General features: G+C 43.4%; 1 protein-coding gene across 1 annotated transcript in view; it reads left to right on the top strand.

Moving 5' to 3' along the window:
* The first annotated feature begins 12,729 nt into the window (after positions 1 to 12,729).
* Gpr63 (G protein-coupled receptor 63) overlaps positions 12,730 to 13,451 on the top strand; it is a 46,994-nt gene continuing 46,272 nt past the window's right edge. The window contains exon 1 of the mRNA XM_057790468.1: positions 12,730 to 12,886. The gene's annotated coding sequence lies outside the window, so the exon portion shown is untranslated. The remainder of the gene's footprint in view (positions 12,887 to 13,451) is intronic.

Below are 13,451 nucleotides of genomic sequence, written 5' to 3'. Positions count from 1 at the left end.
TAAGAGTCTTCAACCAGTGATGCAAAGTAGAAGCACTAAGGTTTGTTCAGTCAGACACTTCATGCTTTGTTTTATGCTCTCTTAGCTGCGCTAGAAATAAAAATGGAAACAATCCCTATTGGTATCTGAGAGTCTCAAAGGCCAGTCCTCCTGATCTGAAGGAGAAGGAAGCCTCGTTTTAAGATTTAGTTGCAGGGCACAGTGGGCCCTGAGGGCCAGTGTGAAACAGTGGCAGGCAGACCAGAGTTTGTGGAGAGGAGCCTCCTGGTATGGAAATGCTCTGGGAGCTTGGGGTTTCCCCAGCACGAGTGAGATGTTTGAGGAGGGAAGAGAAGAAGCTCTGAGCATCGAATTTTGATTTGGGGAAGAACATTAAGACCAGCATGAAATAGAAGTAGTCTTCTAGAAGATTCCTATATCCCACCCAAACATACAGGAACAAAAGTTATGTCAAGGACTTGAAAGGTGGAAAATAGCTGTAGCATCAATGTCAGACGTGAAACTGGTGGTCTACTTCTGCACATAGGAAGTGTGGTTTCTGGTTTCTGACACAGGTCTGAAATGGAAAAAGAGGTCTAATAGTGACCAAGAAGAGTTTCCTGACAGGGACAGGAAGAAAAAACCTGGCTGAATTAGTGAGCCGTAACTATACCTTTATTTCTTTTCTTATAACATATATCTAAATATGGCATTACTTAGGACAAAAGATGAACTCTGCTTTATGATTCTTCTTTTATGTTCTAATTGAACTCTAGAGAATTGGTTCCAGTTTATGAATGTCCATTTTCTTATTCTGAGAATTTCCTAAATTGTGTCTTCTAATATGCTTTGTACCTTGAAAAGTTTGAAAATGCTATTATCTGAGTCTGGGGAGAGGGTTCAGCAGTTATGGGTGTATGCAGTTTTAGAGGAGGCCCCCAGGTGAATAATATAACTATAACTCTTGCTTGATACTTGCTCTGTTATACGAAATTTTACTATGTCAAAGTTAAAAACTTCCTTTTTAATTAGATAGAAAAGGGGAGATGATGTGGGATGTTCTTCTGTATATGTGATACCTTTATTGGTTGATGAATAAAGTTGTTTTGACCAATGGACAGGCAAAATATAACTAGTCAGGAAGTGTAAACAAAGATACAGGGTGATCGAAGGTAGAGTCAGGGAGATGCCATGTAGCCACCCAAGAAGAGAGATGCCAACAGCAGCCAAAAAGGAAAGATGCCAGAACAGAGGTAATGCCACGGTCATGTATCGGTACACAGATCAGTAGAAATGGATTAATTTATATGAGAGAGCTAGCCAATAAAAAGCCCAAACCATTGACTAAACAATTGTACTGATAATAAGCCTCAGAGTGGTTATTTCATAAGTGCCTGCAGAGATCCAGTGGGTGGAGAGAAAACAGTTAAGTGGGACCAGACTAGACAGAGAAGAGCCTTCTGTCTACAGTTGAGCTCCCAAAATCCACGTCAGAGAGTTCTCAACTGCCTGTAACTCTAGGGGATCTGATATTTTCTTCTGATCTCCAAAGACAGCTGAGCTCACATGCACACACCAACGCACTGAGACAAGCACATGCACATAATAAATAACAAAATAAACCTTTTAAAATTGTTATTGTTTTTATTTATATTTCTTTGAATAATATTGAGCTTGAATACACATTTCCTCTTCTGCAAATATGTTTACTTTGCTTTTCTTATGGGGGCCTTAGTTTTTCATTAACATACTGCAAATCTTTATATTAAAGAGATTATAAATTCATCCTATTAATGGTATACATATATGTACTTCTATACTAACAATGGAGTATAAAATGGAGCTCTTTGTATGTGTGTGTGTGTAATGTTTTGTGGAAATGGGATTGTATCTTTCCTTGGTTTGCCTCAGCCTTGCAAGTAGTTCATAATACAGGCATGCAAGAGGGTACTAGATTGCTGAAGTCCATTTTGTTCTATTCTCATGTCCTTGTGTTACATTCTTGTTAATTCTTGTTGAGGGCCAAGTCAAGTGTTCATTTCTTAAAGGCTTTTAAAGTCTTGGCAGTAGAACAAGGCATCTCCTTTCCACAAGCTCTCTGCATTTGGTCTTCTCTGCAGTGATTGCTTTCACTACTGCAGAGTAACAACTCCTCTTTGGAAAGCAGCCATCTTGTTTTCTGCCCTTGGTTTTCTCTTGCACTACTCAGCACAGGGCTTTATACAAAAAAGTGCTCAATCAATGTTTGTTGTTAATTTAAACTCACTGTAATTTAATTTTCAAAGATGATAGATTCCTACTACTTTCCAATGACAAGCATGGAATAATTGACAAAAATCAGTTACAAATTGCATAAATAACAATAAAAAATATCACAATGAATTTTTCCTCACAGCCCAAGGTTTTATTTAGCACAGACAGTAGAGATTTATGAGTCCTGTAATAGTTTGGTTGAAGTTAGTCACTCATGAGCCTTTTCTAAGCCATAACCTTGAGCCCATATAATTAAATTTCACTGGGAGAAATATATCAGAAAAAGTACGTTAAGTGACATGGTTATAAAAAACCAGAAATATATATCAGACGTGAACACTTAATCATAACTTCTAATAGTATTAGAAATATGAAAACGATAACCAGACAACAAAACATCCAGGAATGTTGAGTTAAATTTACCAGGAGTAATTCTTGGTGAGAATAGCTGTTTTATTTGTGTCTAGGTCCCTTAGGGGTATCTAATAAAGAGATAAACATAACCCATAAATGGTTTAAGACATGTGTAATAGTTGACTACTGAAGATGAATACAGATAGAAAAATACACCAATTAAAAAACTCAAGCTCCTTGATTTTCCTTGAGAAGTTGATCTGACATCCTGCTACCCAGTGCCTCGCACATCCCAGCCACATTCTCTATACACTGAGCTATATCTACAGTCACAATATCCTGTTTTCATATTTTATACAAATGTATTTCTAAATGGAGAGTCACAAGTAGAGCTTGATGGAACTAATAGGTGTTGATTGATATATAGTAGAATAACTTGTTCTGTGTTCTCTTTTATTTAACAAGGAATCACCTAGTGTCTGGTTTTAGTCACTTGTCTAAACTGTCAGGAACACCCTCTGAAGCTGGTACCCTTGCTCTCTGTCAGGGAAATTATTATTTTTTTTTAAGTTGGAAAGTGATATTTATTTATTTTTTTAAATTAATTAATTAATTTATTTCTTAAAGATTTCTGCCTCTTCCCTGCCACCGCCTTCCATTTACCTCCCCCTCCCCCATCAAGTCCCTCTCCCTCATCAGCCCAAAGAGCAATCAGGGTTCCCTGCCCTGTGGGAAGTCCAAGGACCACCCACCTCCATCCAGGTCTAGTAAGGTGAGCATCCAAACTGCCTAGGCTCCCACAAAGCCAGTACGTGCAGTAGGATCAAAACCCATTGCCATTGTTCTTGAGTTCTCAGTAGTCCTCATTGTCCGCTATGTTCAGCGAGTCCGGTTTTATCCCATGCTTTTTCAGACCTGGGCCAGCTGGCCTTGGTGAGTAGTCAGGGAAATTATTTCAGAGCAAGAAGATCCTCCAAAACTTGGAATCCAAAAGTGACACCTTCCTGTAGAATGTGGGGTTTTTTTGGTTATTGTTGATGTTGTGTTTTTTTTTTTTTTCTTTAAAGTTCAAGGTGCGCAGCTTCAGCAGGAAGGAGAAGGGGTCTGGAATAGGTGCGCCTTGTTCTGCCAAAAAAAAAAAAAAAATGAAAGCCTTCTTATCTTGGGCCAGAAGTGCAATAGGGGTGTAGTTAGGTTCTGCCTCATCAGCTCTCCTGCCTTCTGACTTTACTCTCAGGAGCAAACGCTTTGTTGGGAGATAGGAAGGAACAAATAGAGCACTCTCCCTTCATGGTGGGGAGATCGTGAGGAAAGGCCACTCTTCTCAGTAAATGCCCAATCCCGCTGTGTAGGTAGGTGTTACAGAAATAGTGGCAAAGGGCTGATGGGCCCAAGGGAGTGCTCATGGAAAGATGATAGTTCTGATCAAAGCATACATGCTACACTAGGATAATGGCAGCAAAACCTGAAAACTGAAACGTTCTTTCTGGTGATCTATTCAAACTCCAAATGAGGCAGTCTGACCCAGTAATGTAATTACTGGAACCAACTCAGCGCATTGAAGGCAGAGCCAAGATCAGATTAGCATCAGAGGCTTCTTCTCTTCTGGAATCTTCTTGTTCTTTAGTAATTCCTAACTGCCCAAGATCTTATTTCTAAGCTTTGATCACAAGCATTTTTTATAATTACATATTTTTGTGCAATTAACATGTTTTATTGTGGTATATTGTAAACAAAGTTATTGGAAGAAAGAAGCAAACAAAAAGCTAAGGGTCTGGTAAGAAAAGTGTCAAGCCTCAGTCCAGGTTTGTCCTGCACTTATCCCACGCCACAAACTCAGCCATGCCGACTTTTTGAATGGCCTCACTTTTTTTCCCTTTTGATCTTTATTACAAAATAAAATACTGATGTGTTAATTTCCTAACTTTCTGAGTTTATATTTTACTTACGAATTTGATAGGGAATTAATTCATTACATCCACCACTGCCCTTTTTTTATGCCTCCCACACAATTCATTATTGATTATCATGACTTTGTCTTTCATTTCCATGCAGAACAGTGAGTGACAATCAGTGCTGGCCAACCAGGGCTGAGAAATCAGCAGTGATCAAGAAGAGCTCAGCATCACAGATGTGAAATCTCAGGGTGAGCGAGCAGAAGCTGGGGCCCAGAGGGGGCCAAGGGTGTATCTCACGCTAGCAGTCGAACTTGGTCATATGTAAGAGCCGTCCAGGTGGTACTTGTTTTAAAGGTATGAAGGAGTCAAAAAACTTGGCACTGTAAGGCAGGGCTAAAGTTCCTAAAGAAAGCCTGGAAGAAGCCATTAGTGAAGGTGCTGTCCAGTTGCTATGGAGATCAGCATTTTGGAGATACCAGTACTATAAGAGGACCACCAAGGACCGAAGCAGTTGTAGATAGACCTGGCCTGAGCCTGAAAGACCTGCTGTGTGGACTTTAGATGGCAAAGCTAGAGAAATAGAGCTGTTCAAAGGCCCTCTAGCCCCCAGAAGACTGTGAATATGTGGGACTGGCCTGAAGCTAAGAAGGGGTCAAAGTATGTCTAGAACCCCGGATTTTCTCATCCTGAGAACTACGGGAGTTTAGCCACTCCCCTGCCTGGTGTGGGCACCAACAGATCCAGTAGATAGACATCCCTGGGTGCAGACAAGCCTGTTGTGTGTAGCAACTGATAAGCGCCAGCGTTTCCAAGGCTACGAGGACTGGCTGCTGTTTATCTGACTGCTGAACCATTCCGGGCTGGACTTCCTTTCTTTTCTATATGACCTCATAAGGTTCCTTCCCCTGACCGGCCCTTGCTGCTCTGCTGCTCCCGAAAATGCAAATGGAACAACCCCCACTCCCGTGTTCTTGCTCCAGCCTATGACAAACCATCACATGGTTCCAACCGGTTATTCCTGGAAATAACAGTGCCCTGTTCTCTCCTGGTAAATGAGAGGTCCTCCGACACAGTCTCTTGGGTATTCTTTCTCAACACACTGCTCAGGATCTTCCCTTCCACTCCAGCTGGACTTGGTGCCTCTCCCTGCCTCGGCCCCAGGTCGGGCTAGTGTGCAGCAGTCCAACCATACTATACTGGTGTGAAATGGGACTCGAGTCTGGCGTGAGTCCCCAAACACTGGATACCGAGTTGTTTACAGCGTTGGAACTTGGTCTTGCTTGTTCAGATTGTGACTGTGTCCTGGTTTTTCTTGGATTTGTTATGCCCAGATCCGTGAAGTCCCCCCAAAACCAACAAGGAGACCAAGTCCCGTATGTAAAAGCAAAGAGCCTTTATTTTATGCAAGTTTGCAAACTCAGTCTCTCCATGTGTCCAATGTATTGAAATAATTGGAGAGCCCCGAGCTCTGTCAGAGTTGGGTTTTCATAGTAGTAAAGGTGAGGGTGAGCGATTTCTAAGGTTCAGGACACCTAATTGGCTGACATTTGCTGGGGACATTCTGGTGAGAGTGTACTGGCTGGTGATCCTATCTGCATTGGTTGGAACATTAGGGATTTCCTTTGGATGGTCGGTTCTTGGGGGGTGCCTGGGTAATCTCAGTTTGTGGCCCTTCCTGAAACCAGGTATTGCCACAGGGTAAACTACTGAGACTCATGCCTCCCTCCATTCAACTTATTGATGGCTAAGTCCTACACTGGCAGGTGATAATGGCTGGAAGCTAAGAACTTCCTTTGGGTGGTCTGTTCCTAGGAAGCTTATCATGGCTGGCTGAATCCTGCAGATTAAAAATGTATTTAACTTTTATGGTTTCACAGGAGCCCACAGTAGAGAGACTTTAGATGTTTTAAAGAGACTGAGTTTTTAAAGACTGGGAATATGTTTTAAAGTTTGGAATATGCTTTATATTTGTGGTATCGATATTAGTATGCCAACTTAGAGACAACAAGAAAGAGAAGAAAATGTTTAAAAGTGGCATATTTGTGTGTCAAGAACCTAAATATTCATAGCCAGATTAATTAAAGAAAGCTTTCTTATTTTACTACACAGGCTGCCTCTCCCTAAGATGGGGGTTCAAAAGGTCAGAATTGGATGTGGGGAAGGTAAGGGCTTTTACAGCTCAGGTGTAGGGGTTCCTAATGGGGGACTTGGCAGGCAAATAGATGGGGTTCCAGAAGCAGAACATAACAAGGTGATTATAACAAGGAAGTCATAGTAATCCTTTGAAACAAAGGTAGGGTTGGTTGTAAGATGGCCATGGTTACAAAGTAGTCATAACTTTTAAAAAACAAAAACAAGGCCAATCCTTGAGAAACAGGTTAATCATAAACAGGAATGAACCTACTATGTCTTTACTATAAGATGGCTTTCAAACCCAAGATGGAGGTAGTCTGGTTCATCAATTGGACTTAACAATTTAAATTTTCGCCCTTGTTTTTAGTTGCTATATCTCTTTAGAAATATTTAAAATTATGTTGTTATTATTATTGTTCCTGAACCAAAGATCAACTCAGCTGGATTTACATTGACAAAATTACCAGGGGTTCTAGATGATGGCCTCTAAGATATATTGCATTTGATGGATGTTCTCCTATTCTAATGCAAAGGGACTGTCTTTATAGGGGGAAGTGCGTTAGTCATTGTGGTGGATTGACTGAAAAATGTCTCTTATGGGAACCTGTGTCAGAAAGCTGTGAACTTACTGTGAACTATGAATGGGGCCAAGGGCAGAATGTTCTTCCCACAAAGTGGCTTTCTAGAAAGAATTTCATAAACTATGGCAAATGAATGCATTTGAAAGCAAGGACATAAAGGGAATTTCCTGCCATGTCCACATTATCTCAGTGGGAAAGATAAAGGCCTGGGCAGAATATTCTTGGTTCTTTTCCACATAGCCAAGATGACAAGACATAATACGAGATATATTCCCTCTATTCCCCTCACTGTACTTCTATTTGCTTAAGCTAACTGGAAACATCACCTCATGTTTCGATTTCTTTAATAATAAAGATGAGAGGTACTTTTTTTTTTTTTTTTTTTTTTTAAATACTTTTGAGCACAGAAGCCTCGAGTCCCTGGTTATTTCACTCAGTTCTTTGCCATTTGGTTCAGTCTGTGGAGATTTGGCCCAGCTGGCTGGAGCAGGTTCACAGCCCCTCATAGGCTCATGTATTTGAATACCTGTCTCTAGCGCTGTTTGGGGAGGTTACGAAGCTTTTAGGAGGTGCAGCTTTCATGGAGGGAGAGCTCAGCCCACACCCAGTTTGCCCTCTCTGCTTCTACTCTGCAGTTGAGGTGTGAACTCTCAGCTTCCTGCAGCAGCATGGACTCTCTCTTGGAATCCAAAATAAACATTGCTTCTTAAATTGTTTCTGGTTGTGGTGTTTAATCCCAGCAACAGAAAAGTAACTAATGCAGCTATGCACACTTCAGAGGAATTAATGAATAAAAAAATTGCAGAAAAGCATGGCAGTGCTATATTTAGAAGGGGCTGTATGTATGTATGTACATTATATTTATAGTCAGGATCTAAATAGCTCAAAGTTAATGAGTGATCTTTTTTTTTTTTTTTTACTATCCAGAGTGTGGATTTCCAAGACCATTTATTCTAGGTTTTCTTCTCTTCCCGAGGGACTTTTGGTGGTCTTTTCTTCCCCTATTAACTCCTCCCAAGACTCTTATAGTCACGTGGAAAGCACAGATGAGATTTTGACTTAGGACTCATGCTGTGTTCCCAGCTGAGCTACAGCACATGCAGTTTGCACCCCAGTTGAGGATGTTTCCGGGGCAATGAAGAGCAGAATGCAGTTAGACGTCTACCACCTGCCTACCGCGCACTGGCTCAGAAAGAGAAAGATCAGTCAAGACTTGAGTAAGAAAGAAGGAGCACACACATCACGCTCCTCAGCTCCAGGTGAGTTCTGCCCTGTGAACATCCTGGGGGCTCAGCCATGCTAGAATCTGAATCTCCAGGGAGCTTCTGCTTTACTTCTGTCCAGCATCACTGAGGGTGGGACCCCAGGTGCTAATTTTAATAAGGTTTCTGGTGATTCCAATGCATAGGCAGTGTTGAAAATTCTCAATTTAGCTCGTATTTAGAACAACCATTTATAGGCCTTACCATGTGTACCTGGCTATGCTGTAAATGCACATATGGAGATTTTCTTTTTCTTCCTTTAAGACAGGGGCTGTCCTAGAACTCATGATCCTTCTGCATCAGTCTTCTGATTGCCAGGGTAACAACTATGTGCTGCTACCCTACCCAGTGAGAAACTGATTTTTGGAAAGGCCCTATTTGCTTAATATCTTGCCACAAAATTTGTTTCATATATTTGGTTTCAGAGACAAGGCTTTTGAATTTATTTCTAACATGACTGAAAATAAGGCAAAATTTACATAATCCCAAACATACATTATAGAAAGTACTAACAAATAATATTAAAAAAATAATAAATAGGCAGGCTGTGGTGGGGCATGTCTTTAATCCCGGCACTAGGGAGGCAGAGGAAGGTGGATGTTTGTGAGTTCAAGGCTAGCATGGTCTACAGAGTGAGTTCAAGGACAACCAGTGCTGCAAGAAGAGACCCCGTCTCAGGAAAAAAAAATATTTAGACAGATAGATGATTATAGATAGATATTTAAAAATAGAATATAGGTTTTTATTTTGTCTAAAGCAATAATGGTGGAGTCTACGGGTCCTTCCTTGTAGTAGAGCACCTGCTAAGCACATACAATATACTAGGTGAGATTACCAGCCTGTGCTCTGCCCCAACACAAACAGAAAATGACAGTGGTTTCTCTCCAGTGAAACGGTTTCAGGACTGCTAGAGACATTTTTCTAAGCCAGGAAAACCCAGGACTCTTTTCTACTTCAACAAATCGCAATATCTTTTCCCCATCAAGATCTTCTCATTTTATTCTCTTACTTTGGACCCTTCCTTTTGCCTTTGTAAGTCTTTAAAGTCGTTGATGATAAAAAAAAAAAAGGATCAACCAAACAAAAAGCATTTCCAAGATTATTCCCACCTATAGTGCTTATTTTGATACTTATTCTTATCATACGGACCTTATTACACACGTTGAATGTGTCTGAATGTGTGCACACATGTGGATGTCTATGGATGTGGGGGCCTCCACATGTCGGGAGGCCTTCATCATTCTTCACTTTATTGCTGAGATAGGCTGTCCTATTGAACCTGGAGCTCGCTGCTCCATTTTGAGTGGCTGACTGCCAAGTTCCAGGGGTCTTCCCATCTCTGCTCTCCAGGCTGGAATTCTAGGCTCATCCTGCCATGCCTGGCTTTTACGTGGGTGCTGATGAGCCTGTAGGCATGGCAAGAGCTTTGCTGGTGGAGCCATCTCGCCTCCCTCATCATTGGTTTTTACATCAAATTACACGATACATTGTGATGCCCGGTAATTGGTTTATGCCTTGGAGGGTTATGTCTCCTTAACTCAATTTAATTTCGTTAGGACTGTGATCACAATTTACATGACTGCTTCTTGACATTTAGAAGGAAGACACAGCTGATATCAAGAACAGTCGTGTGGCCCCCAAACAAGCCGGCTGTTGAGATCTTCTTTATTTCTTAAGTGAAAGGGAAGTTTTTGGTTACCCTAAACTATCTTCTAGATTTATCAATGTGATGTGTAAAGAATTTTATAATATCTACAAATAAAAAGAGAAATGGTTTAGGTCTGTGAAAAATAGAAAGTTTTATGTGTGGAAAGAAACAAGTGGAAGCCGACATCTTAATTTTATGACGTTCTGTGTGTGAATGAGTGTGGGTTCATTCGTGCTGTGACATCTGTGCGATGGACAGAGAACAATTTCCTGGGAGTTGGTTCTTCCATCAGCCCCGGGGACCAAACTGAGGTCAGCCATCTCCCCAACCTGGAAGCAGGCATTTGGGGTAGGAAAGCATCAACTCCTCCATTCTAGCCCCGAAAAGATGGAATAGTTATTAAAGCATACAAATGAAGTTGGGCCCTGTTGTCCTTGGGACACCGAAAATGTGGTTATTCATGGACTTTATTCTTTCCAGTTAATGACTACAAACTTCCAGAATCGATACAAATAAAATACAAAGCCTAACCATTAATATAGGTTGGGATGAATGTTGGCAAAGGGACCATAGGTTAGGGAAAAAAATAACCAAATAAAACGCATCAGATAAAGTTTGTTCACAGTTTGTTACACATCACTGAGGATGCTTCCAGTGGCTACTGAGGACACATCTACCCAGTTCAGAAACTTGTGCCTCGAGGACCATAAATATTCTTGCTCTTCCAATCTTAAGAGTGTTGGTAAAGGACACAGGTGGGCAATCCGTACCTGTGGTGGTACATGCAGGTGCTGGACAAAGAGCATTGCAGTGGGTATCTATTCATCTAGTCGATGTACTTAACCTTTGCGTAGCAACAGTTTAACTTTCCTTTAGGTACCGCCCTCAGCTCAGTCCGTGTGCTTTGGGTATAGACGGAAACTGGTTTACTACGGCGAATTCCCTTGACATAGTCGTTCTTCTTGTTTTGTTTTTGTTTTCAGACACAGGTAAAGGACCCCTGCCCGGCAGGGTACGTTCCATCTTGTGGTTCCAAAGGCTAGTTCAGAGGTAAGCACGGGATCCCAGTGGTCCAGCGCGCCTCAGCTTGCTCACGTGTTGAAGGCATCAGCTGTTAAGGATGGTGGAGGTACATCTGGAGTTACCGTTCTCATTCCTGCTTAGAGAAAATAGAACCAGTACAATAAAAACACGGGCAAGATGTGAAGAGAAACTGTGTCTTAGAGTCACCCTTGAAACAGCGGAAGGAAAATGTTTAAAAAAGGAAATTTGAAAAGATCTCTTTTTTTTTTTCCGACTAGGTCACTTATTAGTCTTTATAAACATATGAGTCAATAAATTCCACTCTGTATGTAGGTTTTCTTAAGTCACTGTGAGTTAAGTCCCGGCTATTAGGTCCGACTAGCCTGACTATTTTCTGGTGGTATTCTCTTTACTCCCGCTGCAAGCTAGCCTCCTTCAATGCCGTTTACAAAACCTGAGCTTAGGTCCTCTCCATCTGGTAACAAAAACTGCGTCCACCTCTTGCCTACAGTCTTTGCACACACACTACAGTGTCCCGAGGGGGAAGAGCTGAGTTGATTGAGGTCAGGGCTATATGGCACAAGCTCCTTTGAATTAGAAAATGTCTCTCACTTCTTCAGAGTCCTTCGCTGGGACTGATGCTTTGGAGCCCATGTTGTATCATAACCCCTAATTACCTCATAGTTATTGCCCACCTCGGAGTGGTGTCACAGGAGTGAGAATCAAGAGGCGGATGAGCAGCTTTCTATGAATGGTCCCTTATGCTGGCCGGCTGTGTAGTCAGGGCTAATGCTGACGCCCTGAGTGTTCAGGACCCTCTACGGAGCCTCTCGCCACAAATGTTGATGATGGTTAGGAAATCAGTTTCATCTCTCACGTGGACGCCACATATCAAAATTATTGAGATTTGAAGATGAAATCTTTCCTCTAAAGGAAAGGCTAGCTGATCATGAAAGCCAGTGTTTCTGCCATTGCAGTTGGAGGCCACCTGGCAAGTGGCTGTGGAAAGAACAGAGCATGGGTCGAAGTAAGGCATGTTTGCCACTGTACTGCAAGACTCCTTCAGCGGTCCAGGTCCAGGTCCAGGTCCAAGCCGGTCTTCAGTTTGAAGTGCTCTGGGTTGAGTCACTCATCACAATGTTGGAAATGAAGAAGCAGCATCAGGAAGACTGTACACTCAGTGGAGGAAAATCAGTCCCACAGAGCCACGATTTTCAATTGGCAAATGTGACCCAGAGATGGAGTGTTTGGTCAAGACCTTAACAGAGTGTTGGCAGCTCAAGCAAAAGCGGGATTCCCTAGGCGGGCAAGTAGAGGCTAGGCGCCCTCCATGTAGGCTCTGAGCACTTACTCCCTTAAATTACTCTTGCCCAGTAGTATAGGGGGAGGTGGTCTGGGGTCCTGGACCAGGAGGAGTCTGAGGTTAGACTGCTGTGGCCTCCCGGAATCCTGTCTTCTGTGCTGCCCCCTCCCCCTTTCCTTGCCTCCTCCCCACTCCTCTCTGCTCCCTTACCTCGCGGCCTAACCGGCAGCGGGCGCCTTTAAGAGCAAGCGCTGGGTACCCGGGGGCGGGAGCCGTCGGCAGCCGGCGAGGCGGAGGCACTGCCGGGCGATGCCCCGACTCTCCGCCGCCGCCTCGGCCTCCTCCAGCGCCAGGGGCTCGGAGCCGCGGAGCTGCGCTGCGATGTCCGCAAAGTTCCAGGAGGCAGCGGCCGGCATCTCCCTGCGCTCCCGCCGCGGCGCCTTTTGTGCGAGGTGCGAGCGCGTCCCGGGTGGGCGGGCGGGCGGGCGGGCGAGCGGGTGGACCGGTGGCGCTGAGCGCGGCTCTCCCGGGTCTCCGCGACAGCACCCGGTTGACTCGGCAGCCAGCGCCCCGGAGAGGCTCCCGGCGGGGCCGCGGCTTGCCGGGGGCGGCCCGATGCTCGGTGCTGCTCCGGGCCTCCTTGATGCCGGGTGCTCCCGCCGGGGCCCCGCTGAGCACAGCCTCGCGGAGGACTGGGACCCTCGGGAACTTTCCCGCTCTGGGCTCTCGGTTCTGGGCTAAGACTCAGCATGTTCGTTGGCGTGTTTTAAACAGCTCAGCAGCACAGCTTTATGAGAAATCTTCCCCAGGTCTGGCTCAATTTTCAAAGTGATCATTTAGTCTTTGATGAAATATTTAGACAGTCTAGAATACTTAGGAAATACGGGCATCCGCCTTAGGATACACTTTTCCTCGGTGAGGTAGGGGTGAGGTTTAGCGGTATCTTTTAAAAACTGGATTTTCTTTGTTTATCGACCAGTTGGCTTTTCATCAAGTCTTTGATTAAGAATGCGCCAA

The sequence above is a fragment of the Chionomys nivalis genome, chromosome 16 (genome assembly GCF_950005125.1).
Source record: "Chionomys nivalis chromosome 16, mChiNiv1.1, whole genome shotgun sequence".
Lineage (NCBI taxonomy): Eukaryota > Metazoa > Chordata > Mammalia > Rodentia > Cricetidae > Chionomys > Chionomys nivalis.
The sequence above is the reverse complement of the archived record's forward strand: the minus strand, read 5'-3'. Positions and strand labels throughout refer to the sequence as shown.